General features: G+C 40.1%; 1 long non-coding RNA gene across 2 annotated transcripts in view; it reads left to right on the top strand.

The window, feature by feature from the left end:
* The window catches only part of LOC112646195 (uncharacterized), a 26,088-nt gene extending 1,581 nt beyond the window's left edge, over positions 1–24,507 (top strand). The window contains exons 2-3 of one of the 2 annotated variants that reach the window (XR_003127524.3): positions 1,028–1,347; positions 24,291–24,507. This is a non-coding gene — a long non-coding RNA (uncharacterized LOC112646195). Of the gene's footprint in view, positions 1–1,027; positions 1,348–5,121; positions 5,779–24,290 lie in introns of those variants that run through there. The other variant, XR_004805843.2, reaches the window with a different exon arrangement.

The raw sequence follows: 24,507 nt of genomic DNA, 5'->3' as shown, positions 1-24,507 counted from the left end.
AAAGCTCTTATAAAACTATTACCCCAAATAAGACCTAGGATCTGGACTTTCTTCATCTAACCTTGTGGCCTTTCTAACCTGTCTCCCTTTCTTCCTGTACTTTAGATGAACCATCATCCTGGATCCTATGTGTTTCTTTCTTCTTCATATAGTTTTTTTTTAAAGATTTTATTTATTTATTAATGAGAGACAGAGAAAGAGAGAGAGAGAGAAAGAGAAGCAGAGACATAGGCAGAGGGAGAAGCAGGCTCCATGCTGGGAGCCTGACATGGGACTCGATCCCAGGTCCCCAGGATCACGCCTTGGGCTGAAGGCGGCACTAAACCACTGAGCCACCCAGGCTGCCCCATATAGTTTTATTATGTCTTCATGAACACCTAAAATTATATGTCTTTAGTCATCTTATACTTTATGAGAAGAGTCTCACGTTGTGTGTAATTTTGTTTGGAACTCCCCCACTACTTATTTAATATAGAAATGTGCATTTTACAATTGTGTGGATGCAGAATTTTGTATATGTCAATCAGATCATGTTTATTAGTATCAATGTTTAAACCTTTTACAGTTTTGAGGCTTTTTTTCTCTTACCGTATCACTTACAGAGAGAAGTGTGTTAGGATCTCCCACTCAGGTTGTAGGTGTGTTGACTGCAGCCAGTTCTTTTGGTTTTAGGCAATATTAATATGTGGATGCAAATTTAGAGTTGTCATATTTTCTGAGGTAAAATAGGCCTACCATCATTAAGAAATTTCTAAAATTTCTGTATGATTTTTTTTGCCACAAAGTGGTATCTACATTGTCTGATACTCATATAGCAATATTAATTAGAAGAAAAAGACCAAAGACATAATAGGAAAAAGGACAAAAAGACAAAAGACATTTTTCAAATAAATCAAGGCAAATTGCTCTTAAATAAATGAAAAGATCTTAACCTCACTCTTAGGAGTTATGCAGATAAAAATTCTGTGGAGATTCACTTTCTTATCTGTTATAAATTTCTTTCAAAAAAGATTTATTTATTTTACAGACAGCTGGGGAAAGAGAGAGAGGAAGAGAAAGAGAGAACACACATGAATGGTGGGGAGAAGAAGAGGAAGAGGGAGAGAATCCTCAAGCAGACTCTCCACTGAGTGTGGAGTCCACGGGGCTTGATCTCATGGCCCTGAGATCACAACCTGAGATGAAATAAAGAGTTGGCCACTTCCTGACTGAGTCACCCAGGTGCCCCTCATCTGTTATGCTTTAAAAATAGTCAATGGTCTGCAGAACAGTGGGTTGGCAAGTCTGTGGAAGAAGATGCATTCATCCATGCAGACAGTCAGTATTCTAGAAAGGTACAGCCCCAAGGTGAGGGATTTGGCAATATCTGATAAATTGCTTATGTATGTATTCTATGACCCAGAGTCCATGAGTCTATCCTGACAATACTCCGCAAATATGGTCATAAAGCAGAATATGCAATATGCTACCTTTTGTGTAAGAAAGGAGAGAAAATAGAGTAAATAAATAAATTTACTCTTTTTTTTCTCCAAAAAGGAATACAGGAAGGCTAGACTAGCAACTAATGAAAATAGTTGACAATAGGGGGTGCGGGAATGGGGTGAGGCAGATGGATATGGGCTGAGACTTCTTTGAGAATTCAGTTTGGACTTTTATTAATTTAATTTGATTAATTTTGTTTCAGGTTTTTATTTAAATTCTAGACAACTAACATACAGTGTAATATCAGTTTCAGGAGCAGAATTGAGTGATTCATCACTTACATATAAGCCACATATGTTTTAGAGATTCAAAAACTCAGCGAAAATTGAATACAAATAAAATAATGCAAATCTAGGAAAATAATTATTGCGAATAACTTTTGAACACTTTTAGTGGAATTTATTTTAAGATAAAAAGGACTTCAAAGAAATCTCAAACTTCTCATAGTAATTTATGGTTAGCAGTAACAGTTGTAATTTTTAAACTTTAAAAAATATATTGTGGGATTAAAGCAAATTAATACATAAATATTAAAGTTTTTATAAGAAAATAAAATGTAAAATAAAAATTCCTGTAGTTGAAATTCAAATCTGACATATCAATATGAACCTCTCACTATAAAAACACCCACAATTCCAAGCTTTGTCACTGAACATACCTGGAAACAATGATGCTTGAGTAACAATGTACACACCTACTGCCTAGATCTTGGTTCTAAATGTCATTCTTCATTAGAGGCAACCAGGGCTCCTTGTAGACATAGCGGATTCCAATTTGGGCAGGAAAGAACAAGTAGGCCTGGGACATTTTTTGCCAGAAAAAAAGGAAACGTTCAAAGACTAATGAGATTATGTCTAAGAGACACAAAAGTCAGCTTGAAGGGGCTCACTGAGAAATTCGGGACAATTTGAACATCAAATACAATAATGCCTTTTATCAATTACAATGCATTAAATCCACAAAATGTCATGAGTCTATCATAGTGGGGCTGTAGGGTAGGGAAGAGGGAAGGGCTGACTGTTACAGAGGAATGCTAATTAATAAGTGCAGGACGAATGAGAGATTAGAAAATCACCATTTCCAATCCCCAATGAAATAAATGACTCACTGGTTCAAGTAAGCCTCTGCAATCAGTGCTAATGCCATTGGATGAAATGTTTGGAAGCAGGATATTCACAAATGGCTGAAATACCACTTCACAGATTAATTACTGACTGCCAAATGCAAAAGAAAAAAAATGCACTTTTAAAATAGAGACATCTGGGTCTCTTATTAGGGCAATCAAATGAACAAAGTTAACATCATTAACAGTGGGATGACCTGACTTTATGAATTTCTTGGTGGGATGGAATCTGAAGTATGCAACACCCTTGAGCTATACCTGTCCAAAATGTTTAACTTGTTAAAAGTGCTTAACTTGAATGAATCCTTCAAGTGTCTAGGCATAATTTTCAATTAAAGTCAAAATTCAATAACGCTGTGAGAAAAGTTAGGTAGACATCAACTAGGACACATTCTCAAAGACAGATAGCCTGAACTTTTAAAAAAGTCGATGTCATGAAAAGTAAGCAAACGAACAAAAAACCCAAGAAGGTGGGGATCCCTGGGTGGCGCAGTGGTTTGGCGCCTGCCTTTGGCCCAGGGCGCAATCCTGGAGACCCGGGATCGAGTCCCACGTCGGGCTCCCGGCGCATGGAGCCTGCTTCTCCCTCTGCCTGTGTCTCTGCCTCTCTCTCTCTCTCTGTATGACTATCATAAATAAAAAAAAATTAAAAAAAAAAAACCCAAGAAGGTTGAGGGAGTGTTTTTCAACAAAGGCAATGCCTGAACCTTGACCGGACCTTTGTTTTTTTAGTAAAGGAATTATAAAAGGCATACTGGAAACAATTGGAGATACTTGAAAGTGGACTGGGTATTAGTAAATGTTATGGACTTGGAATTCTTATTTATTCTCTAAAGTGGAACAATTACATTGAAGTTATTCTCTTAGGAAATAAATGATGAAGTATTTATGGGTGAACTGTCATGATATCTGCCATTGTACATGGTTTGGAGAATATATATATACGCGGGGGGGGGGTGTGGATGGAGAAAGCAGAAAGGAGAGAGGAACAAGCAAATATGGCAATGTGTCAACAGTTCTCGACTCAAGTTGTGGGTGTACAGGTTCATTGTATTATTCTTCCAACTTTTGTGTCTATTTCATGTTCATAATGAAATTGGGGGAACTAAAGGACCTAGCTAGAAAGAAGCCAACTCACACAGCTCCCTTGTACTTGAATTATATCCCAGATACTGTGCGCTTAGAGCCTTGGTAACCAAAGTAGTTCTGCAAATCCCCAGGGTCGTTCATTGCAGACTGGTCACCACAACCTTGATATCTGTCAGTGGATGATGGGTTAAAGATTGTGATGTAGAAATACCACTAGAGTCAAGAACTGTCAACATTTTTGCTGTATGTGCTCCCCTTTCTTTCCCCTTTCCTCTGTCTGTCCCACCCTAGTCCCTGGCCTCCCTTCTGTCTAAACACACACACACACACACACACACACACACACACACACGAATATTATCCAGATTTTTAAAAAAGATTTTATTTATTTATTCATGAGAGACACAGAGACAGAGAGAGGCAGAGACACAGGTCCCTCACAGGGAGAAGCAGGCCCCTTGCAGGGAGCCCAACTCGGGACCCGATCCAAGATCTCCAGGATCAGGCCTGGGCTGAAGGCAGCGTTAAACCACTGAGCCACCCAGGCTGTCCTATCCAGCTTTTAAAAAGAAGGAAATCCAGCCATTTGCAACAACATGGATAAACTTTATGCTGAGTGAAATAAGCTGGACTCAGAAAGACACATACTGTATGATCTCTCACTTATATGTGGACTCTAAAATAGTAAAATTCATAGAAACTAAATGGAAAGTTGGCTGCCAGGGAATAGGGGTGGGAGAGAGAGAAATAGAGTGATGGTCAAAGAGTATAAACTTTCAATTATGTCAGATGAATACATTTTGGAGATCTTATGGATAACATCGTGACTATAGTTAACAATACTGTAAAATTTACTTGACATTTGCTAACAGGGTAGATCTTAAATTAGGTCTTATCACATACACACACGCAGAAAAAAGAAAATAATAAGGCAATAGATATATTAATCAGCTCGGTTGTGGTAATCACAATTTATATTTCCATTATACCTCAGTAATTTTTTTTAAATCCCTCCATGACAAAAAAGAAGTGCAGCATACGTTAGGCCTTACCCCAAACCTTCTGACTCAGAATCTGCGCTTTGACAAGATCTCCAGGTGATCCACTTGCCCATTAAATTTTGAGAGATACTGGTGTGTAAGAGAAATTGACAATTGAATTCTTAGGGAAACATGCATAATTGTCCAGTCTCTTTCCTAATGTAGCAACCAAGACTATGTGACACAGTCTTTGTAAACTTTGTAAATTTGAACAGCAGGACATAATACATCCGTGGATCTTTTTCTTTCACTCAGGAACATAGTATAATCACTCCATAATTATATTTGTCTCAGGACAGGTAGCTTATGAGTCAATAAACAATAAGCCTGCAAGCAAAGATTCATATTGGCTTCTGCTCCATTTACTTCTGTATTTCCTCTCATCAGATACAATTACAGGAAAATAAAGGGGCTTCCTCAAAGGGAAAAGAAACAAATGTCCACAGGAATCTGTTCTGGATCTCCCCTGCCAGCTCAGTATTTGCAGACTGCATTCGAACAGCTTCCCTGCGCTGCCTGGAGTAGACAGCTGACCAACAGAGCTGAATTGCCATCCAATAAATCCTGACTTCCAGAAACATGGTTAGATGATGGCTACGGAGACCCAAGGGGCCAAAAGGGTTTTCTCAAACTCTGGTTTATGAGGACTTATAATTTTTATCCACCTCAGGAGAAATGTTTCACCGTCTCCCTCCCCATGAGTCATTGGCTCCAAGATGTCTAATCTGGGCTTTCCAAATCCATCACACTTCTTGGGGATAAAAAGATCTATGTTAATTCAAGGTAGCCAGCATCGCTGGAGTCTTTTCCCCATTACTTCTGATCTACACATTAATGCGAACATAATTGGTGCATTTCACCCCATTTTCCTGCTAAGCCTAGGCAAGAAGTGGGAGACTTTTCATCCCTTGAGTCATTGATCTCCAGAATTACAGCCCCGCTGCTGCTGTCTGCTGTGTCTTCTGCACTTCATATAAACCCCTCCGGCTGCCCCAGAGGCTTGCACCATAGTTTGCCCAATGCAAGTAATAAGGCTGACAAATCGCTCCCTGTTTCTGACGCTTTTAAATGCAATTAAGAAGTTATAGCTTGTGGAAGTACTGCTAGGGTTTGGTGGTGAATAAACTCTAGATGCTATCTCTTCTTTATTTTTTATTTATTATTATTTTAAAAGATGTTATTTTTTTATTTATTCATGAGAGACACAGAGCGAGAGAGGCAGAGACACAGGCAGAGGGAGAAGCAGGCCCCATGCAGGGAGCCCTACGTGGAACTTGATCCCGGGTCTCCAGAATCACACCCTGAGCTGCAGGCGGCGCTAAACCGCTGCGCCACCGGGTCTCTATGGCTTCCTGTCTTAACCTGGCTGTGTTTCCAGAGGGATGTTCACATGACCTATACCCATAGCAGTCAACTTTTCCTTTCTTTTTTTTTTTTTTCTTTTTTTTTTTTTTAACTTTTCCTTTCTTGACACTGTAAAAGGAAATAGGCCAGGTGGGATGCAATGCCTCTTCTTAGGGATCAGCTTTAAAGCCGGCTTCCTCCTCAGCATTCCTACTCAAATATCTACAAAACGTAGCAGACCTCCCTTCTCTGGGGGAAAAAAGGCAGGATGCGCTACATTTCTTCCCTCAAGTTTTTCTTTATCATCCTTCTTCTGCGATCACCAGTGGTTCCATGACCTTGTGCATGGTTCCTCCCTCTCACTTTGAAACCTTTGTCATGCCGAGTGAACTTAATCGAATTATGCCTCTGAAAACCACAGCATAGCTAAACAAGATGGACTGCTTTTTGCACGGTGTAGATTCAAGAACTGAATTTCTTGGTATGCTTATGAATTTTGGAAATCTGTTTAATTTCTCTGAGCCTCAGTTTTCTCATTTTTAAAACGGGCTAGATTTAGCTTTCTGGCCTGCTTCCTGACGCTATGTTAAGGAGCCAACTTAACTAGAAGCCAGACCACTCTTACGCTTTTACATGGAGACAATTGTAGATTAGTGTGCAGTTATAAGAAATAGAGAGACACTCTGTATATGTTCACCCAGTTTGTCTCACAGTAACTCTTAGTGCAGCTACAGTACAATATCACAGCTGGGAAATTGGCCTTGATACAATCCACTGACCTTATCAGAGCTCACTAGTTTAAAATGCTAGTTTTAGCATTTGTTTGTGCATGGGTGTGCATTTAGTGGTATTTTAATTTCCTGGGGCCACCATAACAAGTACCACAAACTCGGTGGCTTAAAACAATAGCAGTTTAGTCTCTCATCATTCTGGAGGCTAGACATCCAAAATTAAGGTGTTGGTGTTGCTGTGTTCCCCCCAAAAGCCTCCAGGGGAGGATCCTTCCTTGCCTCTTCTAGTTTTTGGTGGCCCCAGGTGTTCCTTGGTTTGTGACAGCATGGCTCTGGTCTCTGCCTTTGTCTTTACATGCCTTCTCCCAATGTGGCTTCACATCATCTTCTCTCTGTGTTCAGATTTTCCTTTTCTTTTAAGGACACCAGTTACATTACAGGATGAGGGGCTCACCCTGCTCCAATATGACCTCGTTTTTGCTGACTGCACGAGCAACAATATAATTTCCAGATAAGGTCACATTTTGAAATATTGGGGGGTTTCAATCTAACATATCTCTTTCTGGGATGCATTTTACCCTGTAAGAAGCTCTATGTGATTTGTCACATGTGTAGATATGTGTAGCCACCACTACACTCCAGGTAAAAACAGTTTCATCACTGCAAGCATCCTTTTAAGGCCATGGACACCTTCTTCCTTCTCCTTCCCCCTACTCCACACTTGGAATACCACTCATCTTTTCTCCACCTCTATAATTTTGTCATTTGAAGAATGTTTTATTAATGAAATCGTACAGACTACTTTTTCCTTTTTTTTTTTTTTTTTTTTTTACTTTTTCCTTCTTTAAGTAGGTTCCACACCCATTGTGGAGCCCAACCCAGGGCTTGAACTCACAAGCCAGATATCAAACCTGAGCTGAGATCAAGAGTTGACTGCTTAGCCTCCTGAGCCACCCGCATACAGACCACACACACACACACACACACACACGCACACACACGTAGTTGTATGTACCTGAGAATTTTCTAGACCATCAAATGGCAAGTTTTATAGCTTGTCTTCCTCCAGTTGTCTTCTTCTGGGCTCTTTGCTAATCCATATAGTGTCAGTCACTGACACTTCTTCCTTCTTTCTCCTACTTTCTTTACCCAAGAAGAACTGGAGACCATGAGAAATATTTGTTCTCTGGTTAGTAGATTGAAGCTTTGCTACCGCCATACTCCTCCAGGGTAAACCCTTGCTTAGTGTGGCAGAAACTTGACTGGGATTTGCAACATGTGCAGGAGTTGTAAATCTTAAGAAATGAAAGATCATAAAATTCCCAAGGGTTATGGATGGAAAAATGCATAATTAAGCAGCAATAGAAACACACACTCTTCGAGTTCTATGGGAATGTAAAGGCCATTAGTCACTTGCCGCATCTTTATGGTGGGTGCACACCTACTGACCCAAATAAGACTCATTGTGCTGCAGTAAACTCCATTGTTCTCCAGAAGCTACTGGGGAGCTTGGCAGGTTCTGGAAAGGTTGAAAACCCTTTATGGAGCTCATTGGTTCCCTGACATCTTTTACCTGATTTGCCTGTTTTGGCTATCTAATGGTGTATTTCCCCTGAATTAGGACAGCTCTTATAGATTTGCCTTATTTTTAGGAATTAAAATAAAATTGGAAGTCACACAATGCACTCTGCCAGATTTAGAATCTCCCAGCATAAGATATCAACTTAGATTTCTAAAGAGAAAATGCTAGCAATTTTTGGATGCTTCTGAATGAAGCCGAAGGTTGATCACTCCCTGTGGTCCAGCCTTGCCAACCCATTTTCATACTGGAGAGTAAGCGGGACCTCTCTCAAACCTTCTTCATTGTCCAACACCACAGCTATTTCTGTCTCTTACAAATGTTTTAGCAATTTAGCAATCTATCGACTTGACTTTTTTCCATAAACATGCTGCCTGTTCGATGCATAATTCAAATTCACACACAAACCGTGAGATGTTTGCTTAGCAAGAGCTATAATTTAAACGTAACCTCTGCAGAAAGCCATTCAGCAGTGCCTGTGTGTAAAGTATAATTTAGTCTTGTAGAAGCAATCTTCCCTCCGCCGTTCTAATATGTGAGCTTGTTTGCTAAATAATCATTGTAGCGTTTTGCTCAAAGCGGTGGTTTTATGTATTTTCCCCCCACCACTCGTAAATGCTGCCAAGGTAAATGAGAGTTCTTTGGAAACTGTTACTGTCATGTAGTTTTCATTTGAAAATGTCACAATAAAGCAATGTTCTTTGATGCCAAGTAGCATGGAACATTAGAACATGATAAACATGGTCCCTAAATACAGTAAAATAACATGGCATAAACGGCCTGATTCTCTCTTAAAATGAGAGGCTTTTTGTTGTTTTTATTCTAAAGGGCCTGATTGGGGGACATAGCTGGGAAGAAGATGGAGTGCATAAAAGGGCCGTCAAGGTGGGAGTTTGGAGGAAATTATTATTATTTGCAGCTTGGGCCGAATGGAAAGGAAGAGAAATTTGGGAGAAAAATGTACTCCAAATAAGTGAAATGGAGATTACAGTCCAAAATATGCCATTAACAACAAATTACAAAAGTCTTTCCAAGAGCCAGGCGGAGGCACAAAGTAAAAGCAAAGTTTTAAAGGTGTAATTTGAAGAGTCAGGAGAATGTACAAAAAAAAAAAAAGTTACAGAGGCAATCAGATGGGAAAGGACACTATTTTTTAAGTGCACTTTTGCTACTTTTAACTTGTCCTGCCTACTACAACATTAGTGAATATCAACTATGACTTTTCTTGTATGTTTGAATCCTAAAAAATGGCTCACAGTAACAGTTGTTGAATCTGGTTGATGAGTGGATTGGGTGGTTGTTATATAATTTCTTGTACCTTTTTGAATTTTAAAATTATGACAATTTTTTAAAAGTTTATTCTATTTTAAGAGAGAGAGAGCAGGTGTGAGCAGTCGGGGAGGGGTGGGAGGAGACAGAGAGAGAGAGAGAGAATCTCAAGCAGACTCTCCTCAGACTGCAGAGCCTGATGAGGGGGCTCTATCTCATGACCCTGACATTGTGATCTGAACCGAAATCCAGAGTTGGACGCTTAACTGACTGAGCCACCCATGTGCCCCGATTATGACAAATTCTAAATTAAAAATGTGATTGAGAATTTGAATCCACTGAAGAGACTCTATGAAGAGTAAACCAACAACATCACGGGATAGTAGTATGCAAAATGTTATCTGTATTGCTTTTGTATATTTAGAGGCATAATTATTGTCTTTCAGGAAGGTGATAGAACCAGTTGTTAAAGTCTCATCCTTCAAACATTTATTGGGTGATTACTCCGTGTTATTCACTATGCTTTACACTAGATATTCAAAAATGGAAGATTTTGCTTTCTTCTCCAGTGGACTCAACATTCTACAGTTTTTAATGCTAAATTCCAGGGGAGCCAATGGTGGTTTATTTTCTCTTCTGAGTAGTTCTGTGTTTAATGTCTTTCACCCAGATATTATTTTTTGCCTTACCACTTGTCACTATTTCCTGAATGACAAAAAATTATTTTTTTCCATATTATAGTCCTGCCTTTATTCTGATTACTTACTTAACAATAAAAGTTACTCATCATTATGCCTTATGATTGCTTCCAAAAGCCAGTCACCACTATAGGAAGTTTTCAACCACTGGGCATTTTTGAGAGAGTGAGCCTGCTGCTCTATGCCTGTTTTAGAGTGTGATTTCCAAAACATTTGAGCAATAACAGTATAACCAGAGTAGGTACATGCATAACCATCACTTTAAACGGAAAAATACCCATTGATGCTATTGTTCTAATATGTCTCTTTTACAAAAAAGTTGCTTTATTTTAATCACATTTTGCATGTGTATTTACATATTGAAAATTCAGTAGTAAGTCAATGTTCCCTCTTAGTACGTTTTAGCTCAATATTGTCTTTTATTTGGTAGTTAGGGATAAAACTAAAGTGCAAGAAAAAACATAAGCTTCACTTGCTAATCATAACTGACTGGGTCCCAAAAGTCACGGCCATGAAATCTACAGTATAATGTCCTTTTCCTTCACATGAAATGAGTTATCATTCAAATTAATATTGTCCCATGATTTCTTGTTTTAGGTGGTGTAGGTGGTAAGTTTCCTGAAGATGAGGGAGCAAGCGCTTAGCACAGTACAGGTCTCTGACAAATGTGGATTGGATGTGCCTTTGTTGCCTTGAAACCTGAGTCTAGTGCTCAAGTGACATAGCTCACATTTTGAGGCAATAACTGCCTTCTCTCCCAATGACAGGAACAAAATTATGTTCAACCTTATGTAATTATTACAGTGATTCCAATGAAAATCACAGTGGTGGGGATGATTGGGTGACTTTCTATTTTTTTAACTTTTATTTATTTATTCATGAGAGACACCCACACAGAGAGGCAGAGACATAGGCAGAGGGACAAACAGGCTCCCTGAGGGGAGCCCGATGTGGGATTCAATCCTGGGACTCTGGGATCACACCCTGAGTCGAAGGCAAACACTCAATTGCTGAGCCACCCAGGTGCCCCCCGATTGTGTGAGGGCATGAGGGCATCGAAGTTAGTTTAGTAACAAGCATAGAATATTGGTCTGGGCCAAGAAATAGACTTGGTGAACCAGATGCAGGTTTTGCTTCTCTGATGGAAAGAGTCTGGGAAGAAATTAAATGTAACATTTGCAAGAAATAACTACCAAGGACTCAGATTGCCTCCAGTGAGTCTCACTTGTGCATATGCAATTCCCTTAAGAAGATTTTCCTACTAGGCTGACCTCAGAAGTCCACGTGCAAACACATGGTCATCTATGACTCTTCAAAATCAAGTTATGATAACTGATAGAATCACAATGCCTCATAACTTGGAAAATGCACAAGGAGCTTTTCAAAGACCAGCTAGATTCTTGATGAAGAATCTCTTGCTATAAGGCTTCCCCGAGGGCCATTCACATTAAGCATCCCTGTTGGCACAAGAGGCTATGCTGTCCTGTATCAGCCATCGGCCTGTCTCTCTCTCTTAAGTCTCTTCTTGATAAATCGCTAGGAATATCTTGAGTGGCTCTGAATTTGGTCAGCGATTTCAGTTTTTCTAGAAGGATCCACAGCTCTAGGAAATCAAGGATTTTGCTCTTTTCAAGCCAGGGTTGGTGAAAAAGGGCCCCACAAATACTTTTGGTGGGATAGCAATTATAAACTGGGACGGTCCCAGGCAAGGGAGGATGAAAGGCCCACCTACATTGGGGGATTGTCTCTGGTTAGGATTTATTTGTTTCTAAACATGCAGAGCTTCAGTTGGAATTTGGTTTGGATGTGATCAGTACATTCGTTTGGTGGCACTACTTTCTGGGGGTTTCCAGAGTGGTCTTGTTCATCTTCCTCCTTTTTTATCTTCCTTCTCCTGAGTGAACCGGGCCTGTCCTGCTATGGGTCCCCTGCCAGTCCTTTCTCATAGCAGTACTCTCATAGCTGCTCTTTCTTGCTGGTGTTTGAGCTGATTCCCCTGACCAAGGAGGCCAGCCAGGCTCTAGTGTTGCTAACCTGAGTTCCTGAAGCCGCACCCCTATGTTGGCTTGTTTCCTAGAAATGGATTCACTGTAGGATATTGGTGCTTCTCAGAAATGGAATTTTGCCACAGAACTTGGGGAAGGTTTCATGCAAGCAGCCCCAGCTTCTCTTGTATGAGAAGAGGTGCCAGGACCTTGTACTGTTCTAGGTCCATTTCCATTCCATCTTCTTTGGGGCTAGTCCCTCCTAATTCTCAGAGCATCCCAGGGACAGTGTTTTGTGGCAGTATCCTATAATCTCCTTTGGGGTGATTGAGTCAGAAGAGGATTACTTTGGATCCATCACAAAATACACAGGAAAACCCTTTAATTAAAATACTCTTGAAATAAGGTTTTCTCGTTAGCAGAAATTTCTACTTTATTGGGATAAACCAAATCTGTGTCTTTTATTATTAAAATATAAAGCATTCTTCAGTACTATTGTAGTTAATAATAGCAAACATTTACCAGGTGCCTGTTCTATGCCAGGCACTCTTCTGATATTCGTTACTAATCTCATTTTAGCCTAATGACAGTTCTGAGAGATAAGACGATTACTTCCACTCTGTTTTGGGGGAAAACCAAATATCAGAAAGGTTAAATAACCCATCCAATGTTTTACAGGTAAGAGGGAAAGCAGAGACTGACTGACTCCAGGAATTTTGAATGTTCAGATCTAGGCTTTAGCTAACAGACAATAGGGAATCTGAAAGCTTCTGAGATGAATTGAAAAAAATACTATTATTATTATTATTATTTTTTTTTTTTTTGAGAGTACACTTTTCCAGGATATCCTCTTCTTTCCTATTGCCTCTCCCAGACATCTGCTTCTCCATCCTCTGGTATAGTCTTCACTCCTTGAGGAGGTGAAGTGCTGGGCAGCCCCAGTGGCGCAGCGGTTTAGCGCCGCCTGCAGCCCAGGGTGTGATCCTGGAGACCCCGGGATCGAGTCCCACATCGGGCTCCCTGCATGGAGCCTGCTTCTCCCTCTGCCTGTGTCTCTGTCTCTCTCTCTAGCTGTGTCTCTATGAATAAATAAATAAAATCTTTAAAAAAAAAAAAAAAAAAAAGGAAGTGAAGTGCTATTCAAGAAACTGTCATTCTTCCACATTGATTGCTCTCTCCTCTATCTCACTATCTGTCTCCTGGTGAGTAAATTCATTGGGTCCATTCAAGTGCATGGGTCATTTCCTCTCAGTTCCTCTGTTTTCTTATTTGCTTCAAGAGCTAGAGTAAATTTTGCAGTCTCCTTTCCCTATTCTGACAACAGTTCCGATGTGTGGGTTCTTTCCCCCAAGCTAAGCAGTTCTGCGACACCAGCTGGGTGTCCTAGAATTCCACTCAGTTCTGACACTATCTCCAAGTAGATAGTGGCAGATCCCACAGGCTAATTAAGGGCTCAGTCCTACAAGACTGTAGGTCTCTCTCTCCATTCATTGGCCTCCTGTCATGGAGGTCACTGGTCCCTGGAGGATGGGGCAGTGAGCCCGGCTCACCATCTCTCCTGCTTCCTCCTTGTAGCTCCCAGCTTCAAATGCTCTTTTTCCCTTTTCATTTAGGTGGAAACTATTTTCCTTTGAGATGACAACTTCTGCATTTCTCCTAAGGGCTCACCTCCCTTGTCATCCTAATTAGGTCGCATTATCAGTAGAGGTTCTCCAAGCAATGCCTCCTTCTTTGCAGTTAGAGTAAGTGGGTGATCCTTTCACTGTACATTTAGATTTTAAGTGCTCCCAGGGAAGAGTTTGCTTCAATTTTGCCCACCATTATATCTCTCATACCCAGCATAGTGCCTGGCACAGAGCAGGTTCTAAATGAATATAAACTGAATGAGTGAATGGATGAATTTGTGAATGAACACACAATTTCATTCTTAATGATTCTCCTATTTCCAGAAAGGGACACACACACACACACACACACACACACACACACACACCCTAACCCCCTTAGTTGAAAATATGAAAAAGACAATTTGCTACATAGTCTTCTTGGAATTTTAGGTTTATGTGAATTCTTTTGACATTGCTTACACTTGATTTTTCCAAAGTTTTCTCTTCCCCTAAACTAGAATTTAGTTAGAAGTTCGGTCTCACTGGGATTTCAAACACAGCAGAGTTGTGTTTTTGAAACTGTAGGCAAATAAGCATCCCTCTATTCCCTGATCATGTGCTATAATTTGTTTTCTTGTTCGCTCTACCTCCTTCGGTATATCTTGGTTCCCCAGAGCCCATAAAATGGTAGAGAAAAAGGGAAGTTATTTCCATTGGTTTACTGCAAATTGTTTTCTTACTTTTCCAATGGAATAAACATTAGATTCCATGGTGCTTTCTATCCAAGACTAGTCTGACAAAGTGTGAAATTTCATGCATTTTGGCCCTTGCTGACAATAATTAACATACAACAGTTCTTTCAAAATGATTTTTGTAACTTGCCCTTTTTTTTGTCTGAGACTTCAGACATCTTTTTTTTTTTTTTTGTTACACAATTTTGAATTCTTTAAGAATCATTAGTTTCTGCTTATCATGTCATTTCAAAAAAAAAAAGAAGGCTATTTCTCTGAGACTGGTTACTTATAAGTGTTTATCCAAGATTTTACTGAGTTATTTAAAAATATACTACCATTTTTAGATCAAGCCTTAGGGAAATTATTATGCTTAGGAGTGTAAATTGTGATATTTTAATACGCTATGATGAAATCATTGAAGGCATCATCATGTGAAGAAAACCCCAGGGAGGTTATTAGCAATTTAGCATTTACAGTTCACAAGAGAATGCTAATTTCACTTACTAGAGAAAAGTACAAAGATGGTAATCATAATGAATAAGACCCAATGATTATATAAGTCTAAAAATGTGAAGTTGATGATTGTACAGAAATACTTAGAATAAATGCATCTGATAGTGTAGAGGCAGTTGAGCATTCCTGATTCAGTTAAATTTCCTTCTAGATTTCTTTTTCTGGGAATCTGATGGGCAGTGACAGTTCTGCTTTGAACATATCTCCTGGTTATGTGATTTTCACCTGCGTAGGTGATCACTAGCTATAGATGAGGATATGTAAGTAGATCATGGTGCCTTACTTATAACTAAAAGCCATCATCATGTCTCCTGATTGATTTCTGCTTCCCACCCTTTTTCTGGCTTTGATATTAGGAACCAAGCTAGCACCTCATTGTTCGTAGTCTCATCTTTTGTCCCACCTCTTTGTCACTACTACTCATGAGCTGTCCAGGCTCCTCACTTGATTGAAAGATAATAGGATAAACAAACAAACAAACAAAACAACAACAACAAAAAATACCTTTAAAAAATCCTCCTTAAAAAAAATGTCCACTGTGCCATTTACAGGTAAGGAAAATAAGTTGGTGAAAGAGCCAGTGCACAATGCAGGCTCTTCCCACTTAGCTTTGTATTATTTTTGTTCTAGTATGTCACCTCATTACTTCCATCTTGCTAACAGCTGTTCCATTCTCACAAGTAAAGAGAATGGAAACAAGCTTGGGCAGTTGAATCACAAAGTTGCCTCTGTTACTTTAAAAAGAAAATAACTTTTTCAGATTGTAGTAAATCACCATAAATTTATTTTATTTTATATAGATCAAGAGGACAAAAACTGGGAAACTGGCAGACCAATGCACAGTCATCTTGGGAAGAAAGGAAGGGAACAGGGAGGATGAGAAGTGACAGACTGAGAAGAAGGGAAAGGAGGGGGAATGTGGGAAATAAGTTATTATATCCATGGAATTTGTATTTTCAGAAATCGTATTCCTTGGGTTTAGGTAAATTATTTTCTTCCAAAAATGGAATATTTTCATCAACTGTGCACTCAGTAAATGTCAGTTATGTGGGTAATGATACTGAATCATTGGCAAAATTATCTTGCTTAATCCAGTGGTCTAGGTCAGCTGATCCTCCCAGCCATTTTAATATGGTCAAACACAGGCAAATATAGCACTGACCTCTCAATCTCAGAGGTATTCTGCATTTCTAGAAATTTGCTGTCACGGAATGCCCTGCTGTGTATATTAGGATCCATGGTAGACCATGAAGCCTTCCTTAGTAATTCTCCAAGCCACTATCATTCTTTGTTGCATTAATTGAGTGGTTACACTGAGCTGGTGAGCACTGAGCATTGGGGAATTGAATATGGATGAGACAGTCTTGTAAGCCAGATAGAGCTGAAATAAAGTGTTGTTTTTTTAAAAATTTAGATTCAATTTGCCAACATATAATGTAACGCCCAGTGCTCACTCCATCCAGTGCCCTCCTTAGTGCCCATCACTCAGTGACTGTATCCCCCCAACTCTCCTCCCCTTCTGCAACACTTTGCTTGTTTCCCAGAGTTAGGAGTCTCTCATGGTTTGTCCTCCTTTCTAATGTTTCCCCACTCATTTTCCCCTCCTTCTCTTATGGTACCTTTTACTATTTCTTATATTCCACATATGAATGAAACTGTACGATAATTGTCAAAAGACAAAATTGACTATTTCGCTCAGCATAATAGCCTCCAGTTCCATCCACATCAATGCAAATGGTAATTAAACATCCCTTCTGATGGCTGAGTAATATTCCATTGTATATTTTATACCACATCGTCTTTATCCATTCATCCATTGAAGGACATTGTGGTTCCTTCCAGTTTGGTTATTGTGGACACTGCTGCTATGAACTTTGGGGTGAAATAAAGTTGTTGTCACATAACTTGCTAAACACAGTGACAGAAAATCTGAGCGAAACCCGTGAGAACTCCCTGTGAGATGGGGTCTCTGCTGAAGGGGGAGAATATGAGGAGAGGGCTGTATCAGTTTGTCTAGGCTACTGTAAAAAAAAACCCCACAGATCAGGGAATATAAACATCCACAATTTATTTTCTCATAAATTTGGAGGCTGAAAGTCCAAGATCAAGATGTTGGTAGCTGTGGTTTCTCCTGAAGCCTCTCTCCTTGGCTTGAAGATGACTGCTTTCTCCTGGTGCCTTTTCTGTGTGTGCACAAGCCTGGTGAACCCTGTACCCTAATCTCCTTTTCTAAGAACATCAGTCATATTAGACTAGAGTTGGCTCTAAGGACCTCTACCTCTTTAAAGGCTTTATCTGAAAATATAGATATATTCTGAGGTACCGAGTGTCAGGGCTTCGACATATGGATTAAGGGGGATACAATTCAGTCCCTAATGAGGGCCATTTGAAATGTGGAGGGGCTAACCTGGATCTCGGAGTTACATACCACTCTGCCATTGCCCGGAGCAGTGCTTCTCCCATTTGAGCACATGTAGAATCACCTGGTGGCCTTGTTGAAACAGCTTGCTGATTAGAGTTTCTGATTCAGTAAGTCTGGGTTAGGGGACTGAGAAACTGCATTTCACATAAGTTCTCTGCTGCTGCCACTGCTGCTGCTCTGGAGAGTACACTTCCAGGATCACTGCTCGTTGTCGATTGAGTGCCAACCTCTGACGCAGGTCAGTGCTGAAATCCTGCTGACCCTGAGAGGGCACTGAGCAGAGCTACATGGGCTTTGCTGGGATTGGCCTGGAGAAGTGCTACGAGTGGTCTCTTTTAGGTTGGTGGAAGCAGCTCTCTTTTTCTGACCCCTATCTTTTTTGTTTTTTAAGATTTATTTTATTTATTAGAGAGAGAGAATGTGCAAGTGGGAGGGGCAGAAGGAGAGGGAGAGAGGATCTCAAGTAGACTCTGCTGAGTACAGAACCCAACATGGGGCTCAATCTCACGACCCTGAGATCAGACCTGAGCTGAAACCAAGAGTTGGATGCTCAACCAACTGCACCACCCAGGTGTCCCCCTGATCTGCATCTTTAAGAATCTTATTTTTATTCATTGGAGAGGAAGGTAGCCACTGTTCCCTGTTCTTCCCCTTTTTTCTCTCTATTGTTTTGGCTGCTGCTTCAGATAGACTCTTCACCTGTCTGTGGGTTGTGGTGGTTTATTCTTTGCATAGTGTGATGATTTCTAGCTGTGGAGAAGATGGTAGGTAGCTCTGGGATTTGCCATGTTAGGCTTGATTTTCCATTAACATGCTTTGTAGTCTGTTTCCTGAACTGTGTGTGTTTATATGCGGAGAAGTGGGAAAAGCAAGTTTGTCTTATTTAGTAGGTTTTTCATCATGTGACTCCAGCATATATTTACCCTTAGGACAATTCTCCTTGAGGGTTGGTGCTTTTCAATGCTGTCTTGAAGCTGGGTAGTTATGATTTAATGCCAACCACTACCAATTATCATAAAACAAAACTAAGAAATTATGTTTATAACATTCTGTTCTCCAGGCACTACGTTGGCTACAAAGGCGTTCATTATCATTATGGACATTAGTGTTAAGTAGGTGCATTAATATTTTACTTCTATATTATCAGGGTTGAATGATAGTCAACATTAATAGGCAGAGAACTGAGGATTTAAGGGGGATTTTTTTTTCATACTCTTTTGCCTGTATGCACACTTATGCAATGTGCACATGGGCTAAATGAGACATTTCATCCAGCTCTGCAATCCATTTGGATCACTCCATGATTAATCTGTTCCAGACAATCAGTAGCAGGGAGAAAGAAAAAGGGAATGAAAGATCAGCTGTGGCATAACCCAACTGCCCACTGAACAGAAATAACCTCTGCCTCACTTATAAACTTTGTTCTAGAGTGTTAGGTAACACAACTCACATTGACTCTGTATGTGTGTGTGTGTAACACAGATCCACGGCCACGAACAATGTGAACTCAAAGATAGGTACAATAGCAAAAGGGAAGGTGTAAAAGGAAACACTTGTTTTTGCTCATTAACCATTACTTGATCTGAGTTGTTAAGGAGTTACTGTTCTAAAAATGTAAGTCCTAAAAAAAAAAAAAAAAGTAAGTCCTTCTTGAGATGGCTATGCCAATCATCCATTCATTCAACAGATATTTACTAGGTGCCTTCTATGTGCCAAGCACTTACACAAGCAGCTGTGAACACAGCAGTAAATAGTACATAATTCCTTTTCTCATGGAGCTTACCATATGCTAAAAGAGATGAGCAATAAACAAGTAAATAAACAATTGAACAATGGTAGGTGTGGTATGAAATAAACAGGGTGACCTGATGGAGGATGGAGAAGAGTGCCACATCCTTAGGTGGGATAAGAGGGAAGATTCAATGAGAGAAGCTGACATTTAAGCTGAGATAGGAGGAGCTAGAATGACCTTTATGTGCAAGAGGGAAACAATGGGGCTAGAGAGGACAATGTGTGGGAAAGTCTTAACCAATATCCTAATCAGGTTGTCTCCTAACATCTAAGTATTTGAAGGGATACATGTTTTTCACTAATGAGCAAAAGTCAAAAGTAATTTTGGATATGGAGTAGGGTTAAGTAAAAGCAAAGCTTGGTGTATAGTCTGTGGTCATTGTGAGAGCCATGGCCAGAGGGAAGAATAAAGGAAGTGTAGCAAATACACATTTTTCTATTTTGCAATTATGTCTAAAAAAAATCCAGTGATGCCAGCAGCAGGCTGTGGGCTATAGCAAATTGCCCTAGGAGAGCATCCTCTGAGAAAGGGCAGCGTTCCTTAACTCTTGGCCTCTTCATATTTGGCTGGCTCATTGCTGTGGCATAACCACGGAGACAGGTGCACGTGGTGTTTGCCCCATGGTCTCACCTGCTTGCTACAGGCACAGTGGGCTAAGTTCCACCTGTATAAATAATCCAGGCCTATTTGGAATCATCCATAGATCTGAACAGCACCTGCATTGGCTGGTCAGCAAAGACAAAAGGCCAGTTTTGTGTTCTATATTAGATCATGGCTCTGTGTAGCAAACCTACCCAGTTGAAGAGTGAAAAATCTCAATCCATTATTTAGTATTCAGAATGTTTAAACAGTTTAGGCTTTTAACTGACTTAGCCATACTTTGAAAAGCATAAAAAGTGTTTAAATTAGCCACAATGAAATGGGGGGGGAATCAAGACAATTATTCTAATCTTTCATTCAAACATCTGACGAGCGCCTATCTTATGCTATTGACCCCATCTACTTCTACCCAGTGGAGAGGACTTTCTAGAGTTGAGACTGCTGTTACACAGTTGAGTCAGCTTGACTATGGAGAACCCAGGCCTAATTCAGCCATTCTCTTTTCATACCTTGCATATGGAGTTTACTAAGGCATCACCATAAGCTTGCAGCAAACATCCAGTTAAAACGTTAGGTACTGATTTCTAAATGTTTTTCAAAGAGTAATAGAGTATCTACCATTTATGGAAATAAATGAGATCTTGCCAAATGATTAGGAAGCTGTCTAGACAAAGGAAACAATATTCATTGGGTTTTGAGGTTGGGGGAAAGCCTAGCATGTTCCAAAATGGTTATTCATTCTGTAAGCTAGAACGTGGGACCAGAAGGAGAGGATGAGGAGGGATAGAAGGTAGCTGGTGCAAGTTTATGAAGGAGTTTGTATGGACCATAGTGAAAAGCATGAATTATTTTATAAGCCAATGGTTTCTCTAATGTGATCAAGGGTCACCAGGTGGGAGAAGGGGAGGCTGTGGTTTAAAATACAAATTCTTAAGTCTTGCCTACTGTGATGACAATTCAGTAGGTCACAGTGAGAATATCTTTTTGGTACTTCAGGTGATTTAGATTCAGGGGGTCCAAGAATCACCAACTGAGAAGTATTGCTGTAAGAAGTTCTGGGAAGCTTTGAAGTCAGAGACTGTCTTAGAGGATTGCATTACCCTGATCTAGCTGAATTCTTCCATTAATTTGCTTCATTTACTAATGCTATGGTAGATAACTGGGTCTTGTGTACTCCTCATTGGTAGCTCACAGCTGGTACCCACAGGAGCTAATGTTAATGCTAATAGAAAGTCAAAGATTCTCTGTGCTAGGAATGTATAGTGAAAATCCTTCATGATGAGTTGAACTATATAGTCATGATTCAGGTTTAAAATTTCTCCAACCACAGCTAAGTTTTATCTACATTTGCATGGTGGTTTTATTGTGCCCAGTGCCAACTCAGTGGCTAATCCAAATGTCTTTACTTAATTTCTTATAACTGAGGCCACATGGAGTTCCTTGTGTCTCTGGGAGGACCCTACACCACTTACAATTACAGTGTCCTCTTAGCAGATTTCTTACTCCAATCTTTGGCTGCTCAAATCCATTGTTTTTGTATTATTGCTGCGGTTGATTTTTCTAAAACTCTGGTAAAGTTTATGCTATTTCTTTGAAAGATGTTTTGTTCCTCCAGCTGACCATTTGCCATTCTTAGAACAGCCACAGAATTCCAGATGATATTATTTAACTAGCAGTTTCTTCTTCCTCCAAAACCCTTTCCACTTCTCTAATTGTAGAAAGCCTACTTATCTTTTGTACTTCCTCTATGAAGGCTTTTTTAGATTCTCTGTCATAAACAATTGTTCTATATTCTTTATTCACTGCACATTTTACCTCGACTATAGAGCTAATCTAATTTTGCCATATGGCATATAATAACATATGTTACCATATTTTATAGATGTTTCCTTGTTCTCCTGTCCCCTCTCATCCTCTCCAAATAGTTCTATGATATACTTTCTATTAGAGGCTGGGGATATAAAAGTGACTTAAGGTTTGGCCTGCTTCAAGCTAATGACAGTGTAGTGTTAACGTAGTGCCACTAACAGATATTTCACTCACCTGTTTGTGCTCAGCAGGGCCGCCTAAGTATATGACAAGTGACTCTCAAATCTCAATGGATTAATTTCAGAAGGGTTTGTTTTGTACCACTGTCCTGGCCCAGTATAAGTTCGTGGAGAAGCTCTGCACATTCGTAGATCCAAGTTTCTTTCTGGGACCTCTTCATAACTCCTGGGGTCTTGAAGTCATTGGGATTTTTTCTTTTTTCTTTTTTTCATCAGTTACCAGGCAAGGGAAAACAGAAGCAAGGGGGTATTGCATGGGATCTGTTGTGAGCCGGGCTTGGATGTGGCAAGAAGCACTTCTGCCTGTATTTCTTTGGCCACAGTTCTGTCACATGACCTCTCTTAATTTCAAGGGAGGTTTGGAACTGTAGTTTAACTGTGAGCCTGCAGAAAAAAAGAAACAAGTTTGATGAGCATTTAATGAAATTCTCCCACACAGACTAAAAGCAACTTGAAATCTCCTTAAGGGTTATGATGCAGACTTTCCTGGAAATAACTACAACAATATAAAGGCAAGCCACTGAGTCACTGAGAAAGTCTCACATGTGCAGGAGATTCTGGAGCATTCAGTGGTAAAGCATGGCACCCCCATGGAGCTAAGACCCCAGTCTTACCAGATTACTCTCAAACTGGAGCCAGGGATCTGATTCTTTCTAATCAGGCTGAGAGCGTAGGGCACTCAGTTAGGAAGTAAGTGGAAATGTTCCTCTTTGCAATTGAATGGACCAGTCTACTGCTTTTATCTGAGGAGACTGAGTGGCCTGCCCACTCTGTGTGGAAAAAGCTGCATGAAGCAGCCTCTGCACGATTTTGTTAGAGGTGGAGACGGGCACCAGTATTGTCTAGCAGTTGATTGATCAAACTGGTTTTCTTCAAAGGCTCATCTGCCACACCAGTCTCTTGTTCCTCACTTAATCCTCTGCTCTCCCTAAATCCTTTACACCAATGGGCATTTTTGAACTTGACAAATGGCACTGTCTTCATGGAGATAAACGAGAGCAGTCTGATTCGTACTTAAACCCAGAAAATCTATGGTAACCAGACATGTGTTGAAGCAGACAGCAACACCTGGAGCCCACCAGAAAACAGATAGGAAGACTGAGAATGGTGTAAAGACAGGGACAGCCCAGAACTTGTCAAAGTCATTTCTGTGGCATATGGAGGAAGGGACCGGATTAGTGCTGATATGCTAATTAGCAAGCCTTTTCAATAATGAGGGAGGTTCCTTTGGGCCAAGTCCAGGCTGGTATTGCTGTGGAAATGAATCTTCTTTTCTCTTACAGAGCACAGGGACCTCTTGAATGTTCTCATTTCTCACATTTATTTGTTTCAAAGAAGGAGTTTGCTGACAGCACCCCCATTAAGATGACTCCCCTTATTTATCAATCTTGCCAAGCTCCCTGACAGAAAGGGGGTTTGGTGCTTTTAAAAATAGGTTTTCTTCCCCAATGAAGCAAAACTTGGAGAAAGGGGAAAGAAAAGTGAAATGTGAAGCTTGTAGTGTGAAAGGCAGTTTCATTATTTGTCCTTTAGCTGCTTTTGTTCCCACTGAGGGAGTGTTTGGGTCTCTCCCCAATTTGCTAGAAATGAAAGCCCAGTTGCCCAACCATAAAAGACAGAAAAGGACATGGCAGGAAAGGATTTTTCCAGTACTAATCCTTGGTTTTCAAATTGAAAGAGGGCCTGGGGACCAGTTACAGTTGTGAAGTATACATGGGGATGTTTCAAATTGGAGTTTTCAAGGTCTTATGTCTTGGAAAGTTCTATTGGACACTTGAATTTCCCATGGGTGAAAAAATAACATCATTTGTATAGATATTTTATGTTTTTCAAAGCTCCTTTTAAAAAATCTTTATAAGTTCACAACTTTTCTTAGTCCTTTTGACCACCCATCAGAAAAATCCAAGACTGCTCCCTACCTGCTGTACATCGCACAAGCCAAACTCATTCCAGTCACCCACATGCGAATGGTATGAAGACTGAAGATAGAGTACAAGCCAGTATCTGCTACAGATTGATAGTTGGTGGGGTGGTAGAAACAGCAATGGGTCAGATAGCAACTGGAAACTGCCTTACATCTTTCCAGCTCTCCGGTTATGTAGAAAGCATTCTAACAATTTGGACCTCATTTCCTATGCTGTAAAATGTAGTTAGAGTGGTATTAGTTTACTTCCATAGCTATTTTCTGCTCCATGAATATGGGTCTGAAACCTTTTTTTTTTTTTTTTTTTAAGATTTTGTCTATTTGAGAGAGAGAGAGAAGGAAAGAACATGAGTGGGGGTGAAGACGGTACAGAGGGCGAAGAAGAAGCAGACTGGGAGCTCAACTGGGAGCTTGTTGCCGGGCTCCATCTCAGGACCCCAAGATCACGACCTGAGCATAAGGCAGACACTTAACCAACTGAGCCACCCAGATGCCCTGGGTCTGAAGACCTTTTTGATTCTGATACT

The sequence above is a fragment of the Canis lupus genome, chromosome 16, assembly GCF_003254725.2.
Source record: "Canis lupus dingo isolate Sandy chromosome 16, ASM325472v2, whole genome shotgun sequence".
Taxonomy (NCBI): Eukaryota; Metazoa; Chordata; class Mammalia; order Carnivora; family Canidae; genus Canis; species Canis lupus.
The sequence above is the reverse complement of the archived record's forward strand: the minus strand, read 5'-3'. Positions and strand labels throughout refer to the sequence as shown.